This window comes from Sarcophilus harrisii, chromosome 1, assembly GCF_902635505.1.
Source record: "Sarcophilus harrisii chromosome 1, mSarHar1.11, whole genome shotgun sequence".
Lineage (NCBI taxonomy): Eukaryota > Metazoa > Chordata > Mammalia > Dasyuromorphia > Dasyuridae > Sarcophilus > Sarcophilus harrisii.
In genome coordinates, this window is record NC_045426.1 from 225,646,572 (window position 1) to 225,672,493 (window position 25,922).

Sequence of the window (25,922 nt, forward strand, 5' to 3'; positions counted from 1 at the left end):
ACCTGTGAAATGAGGATAACAAGAGCAGTTTTTCCTAGGTTATTAGGATAAAATAATATTTTAAAGCACTTTGCAAACTCTAAGGCATCATATAAATACTATATATTATTACAACTAATTATAATACCTAGAACTTACACTTAAAGGTCTGGGAAGCACATTGATTTTCTCATTTATTCCTCAAAATCTATGAAATCAGTACTACTATTTTCTTCATTTCAAAGATGAGGAAACTGATTATAAAAGGTTTGCTCAAAGTCACAGTTAGAAACCTCTGAGACAAGATTTAAACTCAGAATTTCCTGACTCCAAGTCCAGCACTTTACTCACAGCACCAAGGGACATTCGATAATTCATTAATGGACTTTTTCTTCCTTTTGTTAACTGTCATGTTCACTACTCTTTCCCTCCCACCCTTATCACTGCCCTCCCCCCAAAAATAAAGGCCCACTCTTTTATAAGCATAGTCAATCAAAAACAAATTTGAATATTACATTATATTGTGAGTTCCTTAAAAGCAAGAATTTTTATGTCCTTTGTATCCCCAGAATTGTCACATAGTAGACATTTGATAAATATTGATTGATTAATATAGAAAGTAAAAGAAGGAAGGTAAAATTGGAATGGGGTTTCCACTTTCAGGTAAGTACACAAGGAATCCAAACTAGCTAATTTCAATAACAAACATTCATTGCTTCATTTCTGATCAGTGCCAATAGTCTCTGAACTGTCTCAATTTCTATTTCAGTGTTCCTGCTGCCTAAATCTCCTCCACACCATGGAGTTGATCAGCCTATATATACTTCATCCATGAATTTAAAAAGTTCAATCTAAAAGAAATTGAAGAGCTGGATTCTATCTTTTATTCTTTGTACATCAATTTTGTCATTTGTAAAATGAATATGGTATATATTATCATATCTAGCTTATAATGTTGTGATGTTAAATTCATCAATACATATAGTACCTGGAAGCACTAGATGAAGGGCCCCTTCCTGGCTATAGTTATGGTCATTGTACTGTTGGAGTAATCTTATATTTAAATACATAATTCATAAGCTCCCAATGGTTTTTCTTTTCCCAGATCAAACCTAAAAGTCATAAATTCAAAGGAAAAATATATAATGAAGGAGAATAACTCAGTGAAAACATGGGATTAAAATAGGCATTAAAGCAATCTTTATAATCATTTCCAAATTATTAACCCCTCCAAATGTGGCCCCTGGAGAACAATCAGTGGGTCTACAATTAACCACTCAACCTTCCTAAAACAGTAAGAGTGGGGTAAGTCATTCTTTCATTGAAAGCTGTGGGAAATTCACCAGAGCTCTAGTGAATTCTGGCCTTCTCTATATGGGAATCAGATGATCACTAAAACCCCAGTCAGTTCTTAAGAATGTAGCTTTTTGGCAGGGAAATTGAATGGATTGCTGGGGCTCAGAACAAAGCTGTCATTTTTTTTTCCATCTCTCTCTAACTAACTTGCATTTTTCCATCTCTGTTTGAGACCCAACAGGGATGATGAGCCTGATGTGAGAGTTTCTGATATCCTGACTGAAAGAACTAAAGTGGATATTGATGAGACATCCCCTTTCCTTTCTACCAAAGATTCTGAATGTAGGGCATGGGGGTATGTCTTTAATAAAAGCATTAGCAGTTACCTGATTATGACTGTTGACAACATGGATTAGGGTCAAAAAGAGTCGAAACTATACTACCTTGGCAGTTCCTTTGGAAAAAATAAGTTGAGAGCATAACCTGAGCAGCTACCACTTGGAGTTTTACTACTGTGTCTTTTTAAATAGAGATTTCTTATAGTGAAGATATTTTAAACTTTAATGGGAGTGTATTTCCTTCTGGATCATGTAAAATGTGTAAGGAAATGAAAAAATAAATGGAAAATGAACAAGAGCTCCATTTTTCAAGATTTTCCTTTTTCTGGACAGGGACAAAATAATGAGCTAAAATTGTGTCGAATATATAAAATATATGATAATCAATTTTTCCCATTTTAAACTCTAAATGAGAGAATTTTAGAGGGGTCTACAGATAGATTTAGGATTTCTTTGAACTTGAATGCAAAAAATCACATCTTTATTCTAATATAATTTGTCTTATAAACTAGCTGGAGCTATAGCAACAGCCATTTACCTAAAATTTCTCCCCAAACAATTCCCATAATCAAATAGGAGGAGTAGGATAACTCCTGGAACATTGTTCTTTTTTATATGTGAGGTATACATTACTCAATAATTTCTTAACAGGTGAAAAAGCTAAATCTTCATTTTTACATGTGTAACATATTTTGGCAAATGCTGATATGAATAATAAATACCAATAATTACTTTGCCTATTATACAAATGAGGAGAATAAAGGACAGAAAAGTTGTGACTAAATTACTGATACACAACTAGTAAGCAATAAATCCAAGAACTGAAAGCAAGATCTTCCTACTGCTCATTCTTTTCATGACATCATGCTGCGTGGCACATACCAGCTACCTAACAGGAGACAAAATTTCTGTGAAGTAGAAAACCAAAAATAGTCTCTGGTAGTATTTAGAGACACCAACACTTATCTTCCAAGGCCATAAAGAAAACATGCTATGTATAACCCATTACGACAATATTCGTGAAAATTCCATTCGGATATTCTCATAAGAAAAGCAATAGACTATACAATTTTCCTTCAATATTCTCTTCCAAGGGCAGGTAAATAATTTTTTTTACCCAAAGCAAAAGAGGGAACTTGATAATACCTGGTTTTTGTTGCTTTGCACACAGAGAGAGAGACAGCTGGCTCAGCAGGTGCTCTAATTGTACAAAGCTGTACTTCAGCAGGTGTTTAATAAGTTTTCCCCTCTAGCTTTCCAGCTCCTTCAGCAACACTATCAGCTAAAGAAACCAGTCAAAAAAGCCCATTTGTACAAAGTGGAGCTTTTGCAAAAGTTGCATGATATTGTAGAGGTTATTTGTTTATTTGTTTGATTTTTTTAAAGTCTCTTGATAAAAACAAAATGGTGGATAAAATTAATATTCCTTGAATTAATTTCTTTGTACTCTGATAAAATAGGGAATAAACACTACAGATTGGCTGGAGGAAAAAAAGTACTGGTGCCTCATTAGGAAATGAGCAATACATAAAAAAGCAGCAGAGTGATTGATAAAAAAAAAAATGTAAGTTATGTGTTACCCATCATAATGTATGTAAGTATATTCATATGGTTGTGCATAAATACAACTCAAAGGGAAGTGGGATGAGATATCTCTGAAATTTTCTTCACCTTTCTCTCCAAGGGAGACAAGATTCTTTTCTGAAAGGAAACTAGATGGTAGGCTGACATTCTTTTGTTCTAAAATTCAGAGTAAAAGAATAAAAATGTATCTATTTAGCCCCCTAAACAATACTTGTCTAGGAGAAATAATTTATCTTTTCTATTTGCTTCCCTAATCACTGTCTATTAAATAGAAAGGAAGGCAGCTTATATCTGAAAGCTATTTATTTACACAAAAGGCCATCACAAGTAGTGAATTATATAACTAGCATTTATATAATGTTTTAAGATTTGCAATGCAACTTTGCAAATATTATCTAATGTTATCCTCACAAATAACCCTAGGAGATAGGTGCAATTGTTTTCCCCTTTACAGATGAGGAAACAAGACAAGAGAGATCATTAGTCATTCTAGAAAATGTCTGACCCCACATCTAGCCTCTGTCCATTGCACCTAAATGAATACCAGGTAAATCTATTTATTCAAATAGATAGCACACACACCAGAAAATTTCACATTAAAATGTATTTAATAATAGAAAGAGCAAATGTATTCTTTCCCATTGGGAATGAAATAAATCAGCTCCACTGAGAGTTTCAACTCACTCAAAAGGAAATTCCTCAAAGACTCTGGGAAGACAAGCTGGAGATCAGAGAAATATTGGAGAAAACTGGAGAGTATGCTACTTTCCTATGTGTGTTTGTCTATTCTCTGTCTCTTTGTCTCTCTATGTATCTCTGCATCTCTGTCTGAATGTCTTTCCTTCTCTATCTTTGTCTATGTCTCTTCCTCCATCTCTATCTTTCTCTTTCATCTGGAAAGATAAATACATGTGTGTACACTTCCTTTTTAAAAAGGTAGGGAAAATGTACACTTCCTTCCCTAAACTAAAAAAGAAAAATACAATTTATTTATATCTACTACCTACAATTTAATATTAAATGCATATTTTTTTAAAATCTAGCTAGCTAAAAACAATATGTTTTTAAAATTAAATCAAAAGGTGAATTGAGTATCTGAAGAGTATAATACCACACAGCTGAAACAAAGCTCCAGGGTTTAGTTTCTAAGAAGTCAGACTACAGATTTAAGATGATTTGTCTGCATTCCCATGCATACTATATACAAAACAAACACTGATCACAGATTTATCTGAGTTCCCTAAAGTAAATCTGGATTTACTTAGTTTAAGTTTTACAATTTCTATTTAGGTTAAGGGAAAAAGAATGATATGATAGAAAGTACAGTGTCATGGGAGTCAGGAGACACAGATTCCTGTCCTCGGGGACTTATTACAATATTTAGTAGGCCAATTCTAGATTTTTAGAAAAAACAAGAAGACAAAAAACTGCCAATAACAAAGAACTAGTGCCCAAACCAAGGTGCTGAAGTCCTCCTTTAGTTTTTTCCCTTCTTTAAAATTTCCTATATATTTCACTCATATGTGAAACTGGCCACAGACACTAAAATTTTCACTGAGGAAAGGGAAGGAGATGGGCTCTTAGTTTCTATCAAGGTTTGAATATTTATAGAGCAGCCCATTTTAGAATCTATGATACAGCAATAGAAATTCATCCATGTTCTAAAAACACATATTTATTAAGATGGATGATTGTATAATCAATAATTGTTGTAGCAGACATGGTAGCCTATCCTTTTGAAAGGGGAAAGGAACGGGTTTTTATCAAAAATCTACTATTTTCCAGGAACAGGGGCATGGCACAGTGGATGGAGTGCTGGCCCTGGAATCAATCATCAATTCAAATCCTACCTCAGACATTACTATCTGTGTGACCCTTGACAAGTGACTTTAATCCTTTTTACCTCAGTTTCTTCACATAAAATGAACTGGAGAAGGAAATAAGCAAATCACTCCAGTATTTTTGCCAAGAAAACCCCAAATAGGGCCACAAAGAGTCATCTATACCTGAAAACTGAGCTGCCAGGCACTATACAAAATGCTTAAAATTTTTTTATATCATTTGATTCTCAGAATAATCCTGTAAAGTTATTATCCCTATTTTACAGTTGAGGACCCTAAAGCAGACAGCAGTGAAGTGATTTATTAGGGGTCACATAGCTAGTAAGTGTCTGAGTATGGTTTTAAACTCATCTTCCTGATTCTAGACTGTATACTAGATATTTTTGACACAGGAAAAGTCTTGAATGATCTTATATTCTAGGTGTAAAAAGGGGTCTGTGTTATGTACATTGGGACTCTTAGAGAAAGATCGGTAAATACAAAAGTGAAAAAGCCTTTTTCAGAGGTACCTGGTACAATGTTCTTAGTAACATGAGTGGAATTTTCATGCTTGTTTGGTACTATGTATTGAAGAAATTTATCTAAATATATTCTAACTAAAAAAAGAACTTGAGGGGCAGCTAGGTGGCACAGCCCTGAATTCAGGAGGACCTGAGTTCAAATTTGTCCTCAGACACTTAACACTTCCTAGCTGTGTGACCCTGGGCAAGTCTCTTAACCCCAATTGTCTCAGCAAAAAGAAAAATATATAGATCATGTAAAAAAAAAAAAAAAAAAAAAAAAAACTCTTTACCATACCTAGCATTTTAGGTATTTTACTGACATTTTCTTTTTTATCCCAGCCAAATCACATTTGTAGAAGAAGCAGGAAAAGCTCTCAAAAATGAAGACTCATTTATTTTGATCATTATTCAGACAATGGATTCTGCAACTGATTTTGGGAAAATAACAGGATCCAAGGAAACAGATCATCTCATATAATTTAGATTAACTGCTCTCATAGGATAAAAAATTGTGTTTAGGGTTTTTTAATGTAATTATATTTAAAGTACTATATATATTTTGCAAGAGTGAATATTTGGCAGCTATGGTCTGTGTTAGGAATTATGTTATAAAAGTAAATATACAGAACCCTCTAACAATAAAGAACACTTTTAAAAGATTCAAATTTAAGAGAGTAAATAATTTAATCCTAAAGAATTTGTGTGTCAATAAACCATAGAAACAAGTTAATTTCATCGAAAAAAAAATAACAACAGTGAAACAACATACCAAAATTTTGGGGATGCAGCCAAAACAGTTGTTAAGAGAAGATTTATGTCTATAACTAATTTAATCAACAAAAGAGAGAAAGAAGAAATCAATGAATTGGAAATGATTCCCTAGAAACCTTGGATAATTTGTATGAATTGATACATAGTAAAGTTAGTCAAACTAGAAAAATAATTTAAACAGTGACTATAATAACATAAAAGAAAGCAAATTTGAAAGACAAGCATTCTGATCAATGCAATGAGCAAAATCATGATTGCCAAAAAGTAATGAAGAAAAAATATTTTACACTTTTTGACAAACAAGTAATGTATTAGAAGTGGAGAATGTCATACTTTTTTCAAACGTGGCAAAATGTGTGGATTTATTTTGCTTAATTACATATATCATGATCAGGGAAAGTGCTTTTAGGAGTAAGCACCTCAAGCACTAGGAAAGGAGGGAAGGAGGGAAGGAATTTGGAACTCAAAATTTTTTTTAAAAATATTAAAAATAACTTTTACATGGAATTGTGAAAAATATTTTAGAAAAATATTCATAGCTATTAATGTTTGCCAAGATGGCTTATAACTTTGAAAAGAGTAGTATCAAGTAGAAAAGCATTTATTAAATGTTCAATATGAGCAACCAGATTGCAATAGATTGAAAAGGAATAAAATACTTGCAGAAAGTAATGAAGAGAGAAATAAGCAGAACGGAGAGAATGATGTATACATTAATAGCAATCTTTTTTTTAAGATGAATTTTGAATAAATAAGTCATTTTGACTTATTTCTAATAATTTATAGCATATAAATACTAAAATTAGCTATAAAAGATCTGTGAAGGAAAATGTGATCTGCATCCAGAGAAAGAACTAATAAGTAGAAGTATGTATTGAATAATTTTATATATACATATACATATATATATATATACATATATATTTCTGTCTAATGATGGCCATCTCTGTGGAAGGAAAGAGGAGAGAGGGAAGGAAATAAAACAAGTTTACATGAAAACTTTGTGGTATATTTGAAAGGAATAGCAAGTTGTACATAGTAAATTTAATTTCTTGTATAATCATCTTTTTATACTACACTAAGTTGTGGAAATGCTTATTTTGTTCTATAAATTAAAAATAAAATAAAATTTTAAAAATAAAAAACAAAAAAAAGTGAGAAGTGGAAGCATCAAGAATACACATTTTTTTCCCCAAGTAATTTGACTAAGAAAAGGAAGGAAGATGTAAGGACATTATCTAGAAAGGATGGATGGCAACTACTAAGAATGTTGTTTCTATTTTTTCAAAGATGGGGTAGATTTCCATAAGTTTTAGAAAGCAAGGGAGGAACCAGTAGATAGGCAGAGACTTAAGATGGAAGTAAGGGAGAATGTTGAGTCAAGTATAAGGCCAGGTTCTCATTTGAGAAACTTGGAGGACTGGGTTCTGTAGGAGCTTGAGAAAAAAAAAATTTGGAATATTCATTTACATCTTACTAGAAGTAAGGTAAGCTATTATTTCAGATAATATTTCTACAAAACAATACATCTTTGATAACCTGACAATAACGAAAAATTATCATTGTAAAGAAATTCTGTATCATAGGCAGAACTTAAATCCTTCGTGATGTAATTTCAAATCCATATCTATTTTATTTATATTTTGGCTATGGACTAAAATTCTGGTGGGATATTTTCTGATATAATTTTCCTTCTGTGGCCATATTCCTAGGGTCTTCCTGACCTGTCTACCTTCTAGCCTCTCAAAAATAATAAGTAGAAGGAAAATAGGGTTTGAAGGCTCAACTTAAATGCCAGTACCCTTTTCATATTCAATGCTGAAATATTCATAAGTAGTGAATATTGAACAAATGAGGTTTACTTGACTTTAATACAGCAAGAATATACAATGAAAATTCAGTCACACGGCTTCTCTGAAAGGCATCCCACTCATTTCATCTGGAAATGTGAATGGTCAATAAGTTATCAGTATATGCAATTCCTATGATCTTAAGTACCTACCAAGTCTGAAAAGTTCCAATTCTGAGATATGGCTGAGACTTTTTATGTCCCTAGGCAGCCAAGAAACTATCACTTGCACTAATCAAATTTTATGGATAACTTTATCTTTGGTCTAGGCATGTTGGCTGTTGGAATGAAAAAGGAATATACATCTGGAAAACTGAGTTCAATAAGATACTATGGGGAAATTTTGTCCTATCACAGAGTGGAAGATAAGAAAGTTTCCCATATTTGTCTACTTTCTTAAAAATCACAATATAGAAAGATAAATATTTTATGTCTTATTCAACTTGATTTAACAATAAAGTACCTCTGAATATGCCAGACATTATGCTAAGGACTGGGAATACATAGATAAAATAAAATAGTCCCTTCACTGAGGTATTTACATTATTCCCCTAATTAATTCTAATCTCTAATTTTCATAGGGTATGTTCCAACAACTCAATTCAAATACTCTCAGGCATTCTAATCACTGACTACAATACAGCTTAGAGTGAGTGATCCTTTTCCTTTAAGTTCTCTTAAACAATCTATTTTTTTAAAAACCTACTCTCAAAAATAATGGATCACATTAGCCTACTTATCATCAATCAAGAAGTTGTCATCAAAGGAGATGTTGACATGTTTTTCCTTGTTTCCCTTTAGCTCATTACATTATCATTCAATCAAAGATACAATACCCTATAGGTATTATTAAATTACTATCCTAAGCCAAAGATTATATATATATATATATATATATATATAGTTTTTTCTTTCCAATGTTAATCTTTTACTGAAACATTAGAGAGTCATTAAGATAAATAAAGTATCATTTGATGGGAGCAGCATCCTAGTTTTGAGATCTCATAGATAGAGTTAACTCCTAGTATGAAAAAAATTCCTGCACTAAATAGTTATAACCTTAGAAAATTACCTGGAACATTGAGAAGTTAAGTCACATAGCCAGCATATGCCAGTGACAGGATTTGAATCCAGGTTTTCTAAATAAAAGGCCAGTCCTCTATCCACTATAAATTGTTGCCTTCCAAGGAGTATCATAATTGATAACATGAGGGTCTATGGCCTGATGCAACATTATTGAAGTTTCCCTATCTATAAAATATCTATGACAATGTAGTTTTATTTCAAGGATAGAAAAGGGAAAAAAGATTTTGTTAATGTAAATTGTTATGAGAGATACTTTTCAAAATCCTGATAAGCAGAAATTCTGGTTTCTTTCCAACTAAGTCTCAATTTGCTTTGCCTGGAAAAGCTTTCTATTTTACTGAAGATCTATTTTCAGCATATGTAATTTCTGGTATCGAACATTAGACTAACAGTGGGAATTCCTTCAAATATTTTTCTTTCCATCTGTCTATCCAAATCTGCTTTAGTATGTCCTACAACTAGAGACCCATCAACCATGGATCAGAGTTCATAGGTAAATAATAATAATAATAATAATAATAATAATGAACACACTCTATGGACCATGAAACAATTTACCCTGCTATATAAAACCTTCCAGTGGTTCATGACTATATGTTTTATGTCCTTTTAAGTTTTTATCGCTGGCTTTTCTTACTGGCATATTCCAGCTACTTTATTGTTTGCATTATTCTTCTATGCTTTTCAGTAAGTGAATAACCCAATAAAAACAATTGCATAAAATATCTTCTAACCCCATGCTTTATGCTGAGTTATATATGTTGTGGTCAATGAAAAGTGACAGACTGTATTGTAAGGATAATTTCACACGGCAAAGAAAATTTGAAAACAAGTCTACTATGACAGTTATTGGGAAGATATGAATCTACAGTGAAGCCACATGGGGTATATATTGAGAAATTATGGACAGCACCAAGAGTCTGCCAATGGAAAATAAAATTCAAAAGAGATATGGAAAATTAGTTATTTTCCCACGAGGTAGTTTGGTATGTGTGTTAGTTATAACAAAAATGTTCATTTTGTAATAAAATACCTGGCACATATCCAACATTAAAAGTAATTCAATAAATATTGTTGATAGATTAACAAATAATTCAGAATGACACTGGATGTGGATTGAATTTCATATTAAAAGGCATATGGATTTTCATACATGGCTAGAGTGTTGATAAATGATGACTAATAGAATAAAATGTTTTCAATGCTTCTGAATGGTAAACTACAAATAAGAACGGAATGGCGTGATCTAATACTAAGGCTATAAGTATAATCCAACTTCCCTAAAACCTCATTTATTATAATTTGAAACAACTTTGCCAAATTAACTTTAAGTGAGAAATTTCACAAGTTCAATGAATGTATAGACAATAATTCCCCTAAACCTGGTATTTCCATCTTACTGTCTATGTTTCCTGGGGGCAAAACAATACTTCTTTTTTGCCCTCTTTTTTCTTACATATAATGACATCTCTCATCTCCATGCCTTTGTAAGGATAGCCTTCATACCTAGAAAGTTTTCCTTCTTCACTCTAACCTCTTGATATTCCTTTATTTCCTTCAAAGCTCAGTTCTACAGATGCCTTAACATGAAGCTTTTCCTGATCTCCAACCATTCTAGTAGCTACTAAGAACAGAAGCCGAAGCCCCACGTTCGGGCACCAAAATGTGGTGTTCTCTTCTTTTTTAAAATATATGATAGTTTTCTCTGGGAGCGGGTTTCTTGGGGAGGTTTTCTGGAGGCAGCCTTAGTTTCGGTTCAAAGTAATAATCACCTCAAATACAGCCAGCTGATATAATCCAAACGTTTATTTCTTATCTCTTTCCTTGGGCCCAGTTAGCCTTCTTAGAGGCCTATCTCTCTGCTTGGTTCCAAGAGCTCTTGCTGCTAATCTTTTACCTCTGCCAGCTTCAGCTTCTCTTCTTCCAAATAATTGCATCCAGCACCAAGGTGAAAGTTGGAATGAATCTGTCTTGCCTCCGAGAGTGGGCTTGTGGGCTTCTGTATCTCCCAGAGTGCTCTGTGGCCCTGAGAGCTTCTTGCTTATATGAGCTTTCTAAAGGTGTGAACACAAGCATTGTTTCTATTATTTCCACTTAGTACCTTGTTTCAAGTTCTGGCCCATAACATCTCCTTGTAAGATCAGATCAATCATTCTGAACCCTGCTAAATTAGATAATTATTGTCTCTATTAACTCTAATGAGTTAATATTTTGTAAGGATTCCAACACTTAAGGATAAACATTGTTTCATTTTTATCTTTGTAGCCCCAGTACCTAGCATAATGACTGACAAGGTATTGGAGTTTAAAAAATGCATGTTGATTGTTTGGTTAATTGAATGGTATAAGAACAAGATTATTAATTCCCCAGTAGTTAAATGGTCAAAAGATGTGAACAGGCTGCTTTCAAAAGAAGAAAACATTAGAAACATATGAGATAATGTTCTGATTCATTAATATTTAGAGAAATGCAAATTAGAATAATAATTTTCCCTTTACAAACATCAGGTTGGCAAAGATGACAAAACATGAAAATGGCAAATCTTAGAGGGACAGTGGAAACATAGGTATAACAATGTTCTATAAGCATAATTGTGATTGATTCAATAGCTCTGGAAAACAATTGGGAATTATATTTTTTTTTAAAGTCAGTAAATGCCACTTCTAGACAGATCACTAAAAGAATTAAAAGAACGGTCCAAATGCAGAAAAATATTTATAGTCACACTTTTTTGATAGATACCAAGAAGAGACCCCTGTGTCTTTGTTCTCTAATCAAGTTTGGGGAGATCTGATCTGCAAAGGAGAGAACATGCCAGTGAAAAGTTGATTGAGATGGCTTATGTTGAACTCAGGAAGTTGAGTCTTCCTAATTGATTCCATGTCCAGTGCTCTATCCTCTATTCTACTTAGCAGATTCACTTATGGTACAGTCTCTTTATATTAACCTAGGGTTCTTAACCTTCTTTGTGTTATAGATGCTCTGGCAATCTGGCAAAATCTTCTCAGAACTGTTTTAGATCCATAAAATAGACATCCTTAAGGTTACAAAGAACATCAATTTTGTTGAGATAGATGGACAGACATATACATATGTATATTATGTACACACATGTGTGTGCATATATATGCATAAATACATATATGTTTATATGAATCTCAGGCTCAAGAACACCTGACATAGAGTATTTGACATTGTCATTGTAATACCCTTTTCAGAGCACAGATTGAGAAAGAATTTTCTGTCAAAGCTAGGGTTCTTGAATTTTTCTAATGACAGATACATTTTATTAATGCAATTAAGCTCCAGAATACTGTAAAGATTTCAGTGACAGTTGAATTGCTAAGAGTCACATAGATCACAATGGTCTAAGGAAGGGTCTGAACTCAGGTCTTCCTAATACCAAGTCCAATATCCTATCCACTACCCCAGACTATCTCTATTTTGAGTCACTTGAAACCTAAACATTCTGATAAAAAAAAACAAAGTATATGAAAAATGCATTACAACAACATGGATGAATAGCATACTGAATTAATTAACAGCACATTTATCTTGAACAGATATTGCAGTTGCCAATTGAGCTGAATCACATTTAGGAAATCATGTAACAGTCAACAATATTAAGCTGCTCAATGCTACAAACTCATTTCTTTTTCTTTTTAAAATTTTAAGAATGGGTCTTTCCATTTTATTTAGGCTAAAAGTAGAAAGCCCCTCACTGGTCAGCCTCTTGAATAATTGGTAGCTTTGATTTCCAACTCCATTTCCAACTTGAGCCAGATGCAGTCCATACACCACATTAGTTTTAGCTCTGTTGTATGTAGCTCACGATTCTTAAGTTCAAGCTAACCACTTACATCACCATCCCCAATAAGCAAGAGTTTTATCATTTGGCTGAAAAAAAAATTCCATTTTAACATCAATAAAGAGCAATATCAAATAAATATGTGACTAAAAAAGAAGATAGACAAGTGAAAAGGGATGACAGATGGATAACCTAAATTCTCTATTTGTATCTTCATCTATCAAAATAAATAGACAATGGTTTCTAGAATGCTGGATGAAACATCTTATAAGAGGACATTGATAATAGTGCTAGAAGTTGAGCAGGGTATTGATAATTTACAATCTGTATTTCAGAAAGGAATACTCCTATCTGTGAGATTACACATCCATTTGAGCAAATCAAATGATTGCTCAGATGTTGCAAATCTTGAAACTCCATATTCTTAGGAGAATAAAAAATTCAGGAGCCCCAAAAAGCAACAAAAAGATGTATGGTACATATAAATAACCTGACGTATATTCCTAATAATGACACACAAGTACAATTTACTTAAGACTTAAAATAGGATACATTAACTTATAGCTACTGTTAAACTCCCCAAAGAGGTTGATAATTAAAACATCAAGACAAAATGCAGTTTGCAAGACTACTGAATAGGCCTTTTATATTTCACCTTGATTTTGCTCTGTCTAAACAATTCCTTCTGGACACCAACTTTCTGGCAAACCTGGTCAGAGATTGTTTTCTTTGCCCTGTTGGTGGTCATTCTCAAATACTGATATAAGTTCAATGTTTTCCCTTTCCACTGGATTGAGGAAAAAGTACTAGCTCCTCCACAGAGATATTGCTGTTTATTTTCATTCTCAAAGACGACCATGGATGTCATGATACATAAGTCAGTTGGATTTAAGTGAGGGAAGGCTGTGCAAGATCACTTGCCTCACTTTCCCTTCCAGAGGCATCTGGGTTCACTGGCAAGAGATAGATCAAGATGATCTCCTCCACAACCTTTCTAGGGAGAGAGCTCAAAATTTCATGCTATGCTTTTGTAAACAATAAGAGAATAGAGTTAGAAATCACTTAAAAGAACACTGTGCAATCCGTTTTTACTGTTTATTGTTTAGTAAGGGAATTTCTTCATCATTTCAAAGCTTTCAAGTTCTTCAGAACCAAGTTCATGTTGCTGGAAGGAGGTGGAAAAGTTATGTACATATTTCTTAGGATGGATTTTCCAATTCAATTCCCATTACATGTTTAGCAGTTAATTGTCAACGACAAATATAAACTCAGAGAGAATCTCTGTACTTCACTGAAAGATTTTCCTTGTCCATAATTGCTAGAAGTGTTGACTCAAATGTATGTAATTTTTATTGATAGCTTTTACGGCAAAGTACCATGCCAAACTTTGTAGCTCACACACAAAGGATTTCTGAGCAAGGCTTTATTTATATTGAGTTTTTCTTGGCTTTTTCTATAACTTTCTCTCTTTTTCATATGGTTACGCATTTGTACCAAAGCCTTGATGCAGAGTGAAGCTATCTTTCTCTATTGGCTGAGAGAAAGTCTTAGATGGAAGGCAACATCTAACTACTTTTCAAACCCTACTCTATTATCTCCTTTCTCCTGTCTTTGTTGTTCAGAATTTAAACATCCATTCCAGCCTTATTGGATCCCTGTTCTCTGTTCTGATGTAATGATGGAAATACAAAATTTCCTGTACATTTCAAAGGTCTTTAATATGTTTTTTTCTTCCAAAAAGATCCAAAATTTCATTGTAGGTTTGAGATGGAGGGTGACAGAAAGCCAATATTTTTATGCCAATATTTTATGCCATGTAAAATACATAAGTACTAAATCCCAAATTCCCATGCAAATGTAAGAACTATACATACGGCCAAACTGTTTCTAAGCGAATGAGGCATCTGTGATGTTAGGTCATTGCCTGAGGATAACAGCTTCACTAAGAATGATGTAAATCTTCAACTAATTTAAATGTTTTACCCTTTAGACATCATTGTTGCTCCAAAGAGACACTTCTGGGAAATAGACTTGGAAATATGTTGCTGTTTAGTGCTGGGTGGTCAAGTGGGCAGATGGTAAAAGACTAATTTGCTTCTGCCTCTAAGGGTTCAAGTACTACCATTATAGCCTAAATTTTCCTGTGTTTTTAAAGGTTTTATCCTATGGAAATACTAGAGAGTTAGCAAAAATGCTGATTTAATATCTTCTCATTTATAGCTGTCATATACAAGATTTGAAAGAATTTAAATTTTCTTTTACTAGCTCTCAGGAATTTAAACTTTCCCTGTATTCTATCCAGTCTCCTTTCCTATAATTTGGAGTAAAAACCCTTGACTTCTATACTTCATTCTGCCACTGAGTAGTCATGTGACTTTGAGCAAATCATTTCGACTCTCTCATGTTTCATCAATCTATCCTAAAAAATGAAAGAGTAGGAATAGGTGATATCCAAACTAATTGAATCACAAAATCTCAATTCAAAGGTACTACAGAGCTTATCTTGATTAAACTATACTTGAACAGGAATCTATTTTATGGCATTTTTAGTTATCCTACCATTTGAAAACCTATAGTGAATAGGAAACTACTACCTATAAAATCAATTCTGAGATTCTGTGACATTGATTTTTTTTCTGCTCTCTTCTTGTATATTTTCTTCAATGAATTACTGGTCCTTGATATTGTATTTATCATCCAATTTTATAACATACATTTAGTCCAAATGGCAATTAAACAATTTTCTGTTCTATAACATTCCAGTAATAATTGATTTGGATTTTTTTGTGAAGGCCTCCAGTGATGGGGAACCTCCTATCTCCCAAGGTAACTCCTATTTTTGTATACCTCTTCTCTTTTCAACTTTTACTCCTTGCTTAGTGTTCTGCCCTTTAAGTTAAGACATATAAAGTCAAATTCATCTTCTGCCTGATGGCCAATCAAATACCTGAAGATAGCTATTATGGTCCATCTTCATGAATTCAATACTAGCCTCACATACTCAATAGCTGTGTGATCCTGTTCAAATCATTTAACCCTCCTTGCCTCAGTTCCTCATCTGTAAAATGAACTGGAAAAGGAAATGACCAAAACACTCTAGTATCTCCACCAGGAAATCCCCAAAAAATGGAGGTGCAAAAAGTTAAAAACAAAAGAACAACAAAATCCCTTCTTTCTAGGGATTCCCAGTTCCTTCAATGTGTATTCACAAGGTATGAGCCTGAGGCTCTTCACCATCCAGTAGTTTAGATGTGGTCTAATCATAGCAAAAGATATAGATTAAGTATATCTACATAAATTCAGAGTATATGAATGCTTATAGATCCCATTAGCTTTTGGGATTGTCACATCACACTGTTGATTCATGATGAGTTTTCCATCCACTAAAATTCTCAGAACTATTTCTAAAAATTAAAAACATTAATGATAGATCCCTATATTTAATAACTATTTACATTTTAGTGGATTTCTCTCCTAGGGCTGCATCAAAATTCTCTGTCCATCCATTATTACTTACCTTTTGTCTTGTTATTGTAGTATGTACTCCATTTTTCCAGTCCTGCTCTTTTCACTTTGCATTATTTCATAGAAATCTTTCTAGATTTCTTTGTATTCCTCATACTTACTTGCATATTTTATTTATTTTATAATATGTCACTTCTCCTGCTATTATTTTTAAGTCTTTTCAGTCATGTCCAACTTCTCAAGACCTCATTTTGGGTTTTCTTGGAAAATAGACTGAAATGATTTGCCATTTCCTTCTTCAGTTCATTTTACAGATGAGGAAACTGAGGCAAGCAGGGTTAAGTGACTGGCCCAGATAATATAGCTAGTGTCTGAGGCTAGAATTGCATTCACAAAGCTGTATCTTCCTGATTCCAGATCCAGCACTCTAAACATTTTAGCACTCACTGATACACCACAATTTATTTTACCTTATCCTTATTGTTGGACATTTAGATCACTTCCAGATCTTGTTTGGTTTTGTTTCAATTACACTTACGGATATCCTGAAAACTTTCTAACAGATGGTTCTTGTTTTTGATAGCATGGTAAGATTATAATTCAACTGAGAAAGTATTTGTCAAAGGGTAGAATTATTTTTAGTCTTTATTGTAGACTGTCATCTTGCTTTACAAAAAGATGATACACATTTGTAATTCTATCAATGATGACTGAACATATCTATTTCTTCCAGCAGTGAATTTTTGTAGACTACCATCTTGCTTTACAAAAAGATGCTACACATTTGTAATTCTATCAATGATGATTGAACATATCTATTTCTTCCAGCAGTGAATTTCATTGTTTTTAATTATTTCTTGTGAATTTAATGGGCATGAGGTTGAAGTTTGTTTTAATATATGTCTCTTTGAAATAGTTAGGTGGCATAGTTTGAATCCAGTCTTGGATATTTATAACCCTGGGCAAGTGGAGGGCAAAATACTTTATTTTTTATAAATATTATTTGAACTTAGTTTTATGTGCCTAGAAATTGCCTCACCTAAATCCATAGAGCATGCTGATATCAGAAACCTTCCAGGGAAGCTAACGAGCTTATTTAGGGCCACCCAGCTCTTGTTTCCAACCACAAAGCTTGAATTTGGGGTTTTCCAATAGCTTGTATTTTGGCTTCAACTACATTTTTTTGAATATTTATTTACTTTATTCATTCAATATCTTACACATCTCAAGAAGTCTTATCTGGAAAACTAATCTTGTCTAGAAACTGTCTGACTGCCTATGTGATGGCCAACTAACTATTAGTCCAAATGCTTTTATTTAAACTCTATATAAATGTAAAACTCACAAAGGCTGAGAGAACTACACCTTCTTTCCGTCTCTGTTATCTGCTGTACCAACTTAAAATTCTTTCTAAAAGTCATTTTAGTTTGGAGTTTTTTCTCAACTGACAAATGTCACTAAAGCTTTCTCAGTCTGTTCTTTATCTGTAAAATGGGAGAAATAATGGCATATATTTCATTGGACTATTGTGAGGGTTAAATGAAATAACTTCTATAATAAGCTTTGAAAATTTCAAAGATTAAAATTTAAAAATTTTAGTTATTAGTAAAGTAGGACATTTTAAATAGTTATTAAGATTTGGTATTGTTTCTTTTTTAAAAAAAAGTTTATATTCTATAAATATTTGTTGAAAATATTTTGCTAAATTTTTTTTTGCTTTTTTTTCTTGTTCTTGTTTGTTTTGCTTTCTTTTTGTTCCTATAAAAAGTCAAAGGAGTAAGTAAGGAAAAATGAAATAATATTTTTAAATTTAAAAGCTTTTTTTAAACAAAAAATGTAAATTGTCTATTTGACGATTTGACCATTGTAGCTGCTACGTACAGCTACAGCTGGTACATCAGCAGGTACATCACTATCAGCATAACTTTGAAAAGTGAAAAAAAAAATTATCAATCATATATTTCTTTTAATTGTATAATTTGAAGCTGTATGTATAGAAGCTAAGATTCACTTTCCTGATTTCAGGTCTGGTCTCAGACACTTAATAGATGCTTGACCCTGGACAAGTCACTTAACCCAATTTGCTTCAGTTTGGTCATTTGTAAAATGAGTTGTAAAAGGAAGTGGCAAACCAGTCCAGTAACTTTGCCAAGAAAACCACAAATAGAAACACAAAGAATTGGAAATGACTAGAAAATGACTCAACAACAAAAGTTGAATGTACATTTTAAAATTTTAATATAGTCTATGACTTATTCCAGCAATTTCTCCCATTTATTAAGTTGATAGAAACTCATCTCCTCTCTATAGACATAAATATTTCATTCTATTTTCTTCTATCTTTTCTGGACTTTTAATATTTTTCTCTCACCTAATTGGAATTCATAGATATATGTAGTCTAAAATGTGAGTCTAAATTACTTTTCCATCAAATCACCAAATGATTTATCCACTTAGAAAGAAGGAAGGAAGGAAGGAAAGAAAGAAAGAAAGAAAGAAAGAAAGAAAGAAAGAAAGAAAGAAAGAAAGAAAGAAAGAAAGAAAGAAAGAAAAGAAAGAAAGAAAGAAGAAAGAAAGAAAGAAAGAAGAAAGAAAGAAAGAAGAAAGAAAGGAAGGAAGGGAGGGAAAGAGGGAATGAAGGGAAAGAGGGAAGAGAGGGAAGGAGGAGAGAAAAGCAATATACTTAGGTCTGTATTTAGATTTCATCAGTTCTCTCTTCGGAGGCAAATATCACTTTCAATTCAATCTTTTGGAACTGTTTTAGACTATTATATTGCTCATCTAGGTCATTTACAACTGTTCATTGTACAATATTCCTTTTACTGAATATAATGTTCTCCCGATTCTGATCATTTCACTCTATATCAGTTCATGCAAGCATTTCTAGGTTTTTCTAAAATTGTCCTGTTCATCATTACCCATAGCATAATATTATTTCATTACAATCATATCCCACAACTTGTCCAGCCATTACCCAATTAATGGGTATCCCCTCAATTTCAAACTCGTAGCCACTTTTAAAAGAACTACTACAAATATTTTTATCCAAATAGGTTCATTCTCTCTCTCTCTCTCTTTTTCAGAAACAAATCTAGTTGTGATATTGCTGGATCAAAGGGTATGCATAGCTCCCAACTGCTCTCCAAAATGGTTGAATCATTTCGCAACTCCACCAACAATGCTTTAGTGCCCCAGTTTTCCCACATCGCCTCCAATATTTATCATTTTCCTTTTGTGTCTCATTAGCCAATTTGATGAATATGAGGCAGTACCTCAGAGTTGTTTTGATTAACATTTTCCTAATCAACAGTGATTTATAGATTTTTTTCCATATGACTATAGATAGCTTTGATTTTTTTGTCTAAAAACTGCCTATTCATATCCTTTGACCATATATCAATTGGAGAATGACTTGTAGGCATAAATTTGACCCACTCCTCTATATACTTAAGAGACCTTTAACAGAGAAATTTGTGATTAACATTTTTTTCCTGTTTTCTCCTTTCCCTCTAATTTGAGGTCCATTGGTGTTGTTTGTGGGAAAACTTTTTAATTTTATGTAATCAAAATTACATATTTTGCATTTTATGATGCTCTCTATCTCTTGTTTGGTCATTGATTCTTCCCTTAAACATAGATCTTTCTGTGTTTTTTTCTAAAGCATCATGCTGCCTCCCAATTATTCTCATAATTTTGGAGAGTATTAGTAAGAATGTGAGCATATGAATTAGTATTTATTTAAAGTCTATCAATGCATTTCTTTTTTTTACAGTATTAATGCCCATTATTTTATTTTTCCCATTTATGGAAAATTTTCCTCTCCTTAAAATATTTTGAACATAGATCCTGCAAAGTACCCTTAAAAATGTCATCTTTTTTATTCTAGTCTAACTGTTCTCATTGTTGCTTTGTTTAAGTGGATATCTACTTTTTGTGTACTGTATATGGGACTATCATGGTGGGTTCCACTGACATTAATGGAGAAAATAGATTGTTACAGAATTGTTGATGAAATTTTTTATTTCTCATTCTTTGTTTTTTCTCATTCCAGTTTCATGCTTAAATGCTCTCAATATGATATGGATTAATTTGATTTCAATGGAGAAAGGAATGGGAAATTACTCTAGCAGCATCTCTACCAAGAAAACTCCAAATTAAGTCATTAAAAACTTGGACACAACTGAAATGACAACAAAAACTCATTTCTCTCCCTCCCTCTCTCTCCCCATCCAAGTACTAACCAGCTCCAACCCTGAAATTGGTAGCATTCAGGGTGATATGACCATAGACTCTCTCCCCATCCTTTCTTTCTCTCTCTGTCTGGCTGCCTTTCTATGACTCTGTGTCTGTGTCTCTGTTTCTCTCTCTCTCTCTCTCTCTCTCTCTCTCTCTCTCTCTCTCTCTCTCTCACACACACACACACACACACACACACGCACACACAAATATACACATCCTATTCAAAGTTTTATAAAATGACACTATAATAACTTTTCATTATCTTCATCTATAAGAAGTGAATATTCTAATCCCAATGAATTGATATTCTAAGCCAGAGGTTGTGAAACAAGTACTGTCTGATGCCTACTTGTCAATCCTTGAATTAGAATATCACCTGATTTGGGGTTAGAAAATTCATTTCTTATGGAAGAAGGGAGTAAAAGTTATTAAGGTATCATGTGATCAAACATTGAAAAGTTCTGTGAGGGTATGTGGTTTGTATCATAAAATTAATTTTACAGGAAGATTGGTTTAAAGCCATGTTAAACTAGGTCATATTAAGGACATTTAAAGATGGAAATGAAAAGAGAAAATTTATGATAAGAAATAGTAAAGGAGGCAGAATCAAGATGGCAGAGTAAAGGAAGGAACTTGCCCAACCCCCCCCCAAAAAAACTGCTCCAAATTCCTTTCAATAATGACTCTAAACAAATTTCAGAGCAACAGAACACCCAAAAGGATGGGATAGAATATTTTCTAGCTGAAAACAACTTAGAAGGTCAGCAAAAAAAAGTTCTGTGACATCAAGGTAGGAGTCCGGCATGCAATCCCAGTGCAGGGCACCCACCAGAGCATCCCTGGACCCAGACCCAGCATTGGCGAGGCAGGACCTCTGAATCAGCAGCAGTGCTGGAGGCTTCCAAATCTCTCAGCCTGGAAGGCAAAGAGGACCTGGAAGATTAGCAGAAAAGGTCTGTGGAACCAGAGTGGAAGATCACTGTGCAATCCCAGTGCCAGACCATCCCGGCCCCAGCTCCAACTCATACCCCAGCTTCAGCAAGGCAGGACCTCTGACAGCAGCAGTGCTGGAGGCTTCTGGACCTCTCAGCCCAGGGACATCAGGGAGGACTCAGAAAGTTAGTGGAGAGAGTCTGTGGCAGCAGGAATGCAGCCCCAGTACAATCCTGGTCAGTGGGATACTAGCCCAGCTCCTATCAGCACACAAGCTCTTACAGCTTCAGTGGGTGGAAACACACCTAACTGTCCCCAGGGCAGAAAAGAGTGCTTGTGGTCAGATTCCTAGAAGGATTTTTGAAAATGGCTGCACAAAATCCCTGAAATTTGAGACAGTGCACTCTCCACCCTGGAAACAGAGTCCTACTTTAACAAAGACTTAAAAGCAGAGTAACAGACTAGGAAAATGAGCAGAAAACAAAAAAGTTTCTGACCATTGAAAGTTATTATAGTGACAAAGAAGATCAAAATACACACTCAGAAAATGATAATAAAAAAAAATCAAAGCTTCTACAAGAGAAACCTCCAAGAAAAATAAAAACTTGCCTTAGGCCATGCAAGAGCTCAAATCGGACTTAGAAAATCAAGTAAAAGAGATAGAGGAAAAATTGGGGAAGAATTGAGAGGGATATAAAATGAAAGACACAAAGCTAATGAGGGGAAGAATGTCTTTAAAAGTAAAATTGGCCAATTGGGAAAGGAGGTATAAAGACTCACCGAGGAAAATAATTCCTTAAAAAAATAAAATGGAGCAAATGGAAACTAATGATTTTATGAGAAATCAACATACAATGAAGCAAAAAAAAATGAAAAATGTGAAATATCTCTTTGGAAAAACAACTGACCTAGAAAATAGATCTAGGAGAGATAATTTAAAAATTGTTGGTCTACCTGAAAATCATGATCAAAAAAAGAGCCTGGACATCATCTTTCAAGAAATTATCAAGAAAAACTGTCCTGATATTCTAGAACCAGAGAGTAAAACAGAAATTGAAAGAATCCACTGACCACCTTCTGAAAGAGATCCCAAAATGTAAATTCTCAGGAATATTATAGCTAAATCGTAGAACTCTCAGATCAAGGGAAAAACTATTGCAAGCATCCAGAAACAACTCATGATATAGTGGAACCACAGTCAGGACAACACACGATTTAATAGCTTCTACATTAAAGGACTAGCGGGCTTGGAATATGATATTCAAGAGAGCAATGGAGCCAGGATTGCTAGCATGAATCACAGATCCAGCAAAACTGAGTATAATCCTTCAGAGGAAAAGATGAATTCAACAAAAGAGATTTTTAAGCAATCATGATGAAAAGAACAGAGCTGAATGGAAAATTTAATTTTCAAATATAGGACTCTGGAGAAGCATAAGGAAGTAATCAGGAAAGTGTTATCATAAGGGACTTAATAAGGTTAATCTGTTTACATTCTTGCATAGGAGGGTGATACTTGCAACTCAGTATATTCTCATTATTATAACAGAAGGAGTTTATATAGACAGAGGGCACAAGTGTGAATTGAATATGAAGGGATAATTTTTTTTAAATGATGAAACTAAGGGGTGAGAGAGGTATGTAGTGGGAGAAAGGGAAAAGGAGAAATGGAATGGTGCAAATTACATGCCATTTAAAAAAAAAAAAAAAGAGGCAAGTAAAAGCTTTTAGAGTGGAGGGGAAGAAGAGGAAGAGAAGGTGAATGAGTAAACCTTACTCTCATCAAAATTTTCTCAATTAAGAAATAACAAACATACTCAGTAGGGATATAGAAATCCATCTTACCCTACAGGAAATTAGGAAGGGAATAGGCTATGAGAAAGGGGAGAGGGTGATAAAAAGAGTGGGCAGATTGAGACAAAGAATGGTCAGGAACAAAACACTTTTGAGGAGGGACAAGGTAAAAGGAGAGAGAGAACAAATTGGGGGGGGTATACAATTAGCAATAGTAATTGTAAAAAGTTTTTCAAAGCAATTCTCTGACAAAGTTTCATTTCTCAAATAGAGGGAACTGAGTCATTGTTGTAAAAAATAAGATCCATGCCCCAATTGATAAATGATCAAAAGATATGATCTGTGCCCAAAGGGCTGCAAATTCATACATTTTCTTTGATCTAACAACACTACTAGACATGAATACCAAAAGAGATTCAGAAAAAAAATATGTATGAAAATATTCATAACAGCTCTCTTCTTTGACCAAAAAAATTAGAAATTGAGGGGATGCCCATCAATTGGGGAATGGCTGAATAAATTGTGGTAAGTGTTTGTGGCAGACTATTTTTGTTCTCTAAGAAATAATGAGCAGGATGCTCTCCGGGGCAAAAAAAAAAAAAAAAGCCCTAGACCATGAACAAAGTGAAATATATCGTATACAAAGTAGTAGCAACATTTGGGATGATCAGTTGTAAATGACTTTGCTATTCTCAATAGTACAATCATCCACATCTACTCTGCAAAAATCTTAAAAACAAATGTAAAAAATTTTGTTTTGAATGTAACAGGGGAAAATATTAAATAAATATTTTTTTAAAATAGTAAAGATCCATCTACATTTCTGAAACAAATGGTTTTTAACTTTTTAAAATTTTTATTATAAATTTAAAAAACATTCTTTGTTAGTGTGCCCATCACAGTTTACTAACCCCTCTTCTAAACAAATGCTGTCCAGTCTTATCACCTGGCAAGATTAAATGTTTGATCAATGAAGAAAGTTTCTAGATGTCATTGACTTCATTGTTGCAATACCTTTATTATTTTAGATTACTATGGAAAATAGTAATAGCCCATATAATATTTGTCTTTTTACCCATTCTCATTTTCTGTCTTGATAGCTTGTTTAAATAGATATGGTTAGAATTGTTTTGATTGTGTACTAGATCATCTCATTTTTATTCTTCCTCAAGGGTTAATGTTGATTTTTAGCTTAGCCCTAACAAGTTAATGATCTAACTGTATGTATATAAAGTAGTGTCAGAAACGATGCATGTCCAATTACCAGTTATTTGCTTTTTGTCAAGATAAAGCAAATTTCTTTTTTTCTTTTTTTTTTGTAATATTCTCATCTCATTTCACATATACACATTTGACATGTCCCAATTCTTGAACAAAGAAAGCATTCATGATATATTGTCCTGAAGTTTCTCAATAGCCTTTCAATTCTCTTATTTTTCATTCTAAGCGATATTGTCCAATATATCTTTTTGCCATCCTTCTCTATACCTATCATTTACATTTTCACATGGATAAAAATTAAATTTTTATTATAAATGTTTCAATCATAAGGTCTTGCTTAGAGAGTATATATAAATTTGTTCTCATTTTGTACTTTCAGGTAACCTCTATTGCTGAAACATCTCTCTGTCCTTTTCCCTTGATACCTGTCACATCTGTTGTTTGGATTTCATTTTTCATTCCAATCTGTTATTTTTCATCATAAAACTTGAAATGTTTTCCCCCACCAAAATTTGACAAGTTCTCTTACAGCCAGGAACAACTGACAGATGATACTTGAATTTACTTTAATATAGTCCTGATTATATATACTATTCCTGTCCTTTAGTCCTTTCTATATATGTGCTTCTTTCTCTGATCCACTGAAAATTTTTAAATTAAATGAAGGATGAATCTAGAAAGTTTTCCATCTGATAAAAGAAAAAATGTTGGATGCCTTTGCTTTTCAAATTCTGCTGTATCACCACAGGTCAATCATTTAATATTTCTGAGCTTCAATATCCTCAGTAGTAAAATGGTTATAATATCAAATGTTGTTGTTCATTCATTTCAGTTATATCTGATTCTTTGCGACCCCATTTGAGGTTTTCTTAGTAAAGATAATGGAGTGGTTTCCCATTTCCCTCTTCAGCTCAATTTACATATAAGAAAACTTGGGCAAAGAAGGTTAAATGACTTTCCCAGGATCGCAGAGTTAGTCTCTAAGGCTAGATTTATACAGGGAAAATGAGTCTTCCTGATTGGAGGACTAGGACTTCATCCATTGTATCACCTAACTGCCCCAAATAATATCAAATAAGAATAATTATAATACCTATATCATAGACCTCATATATATGATGGGAACAGGAAGATAAGCACGTATTAATAACTAATATATTCTGGGCTCTGTACTAAACACTTTACAGGTATTATTTCATTTGATCTTCACAACTC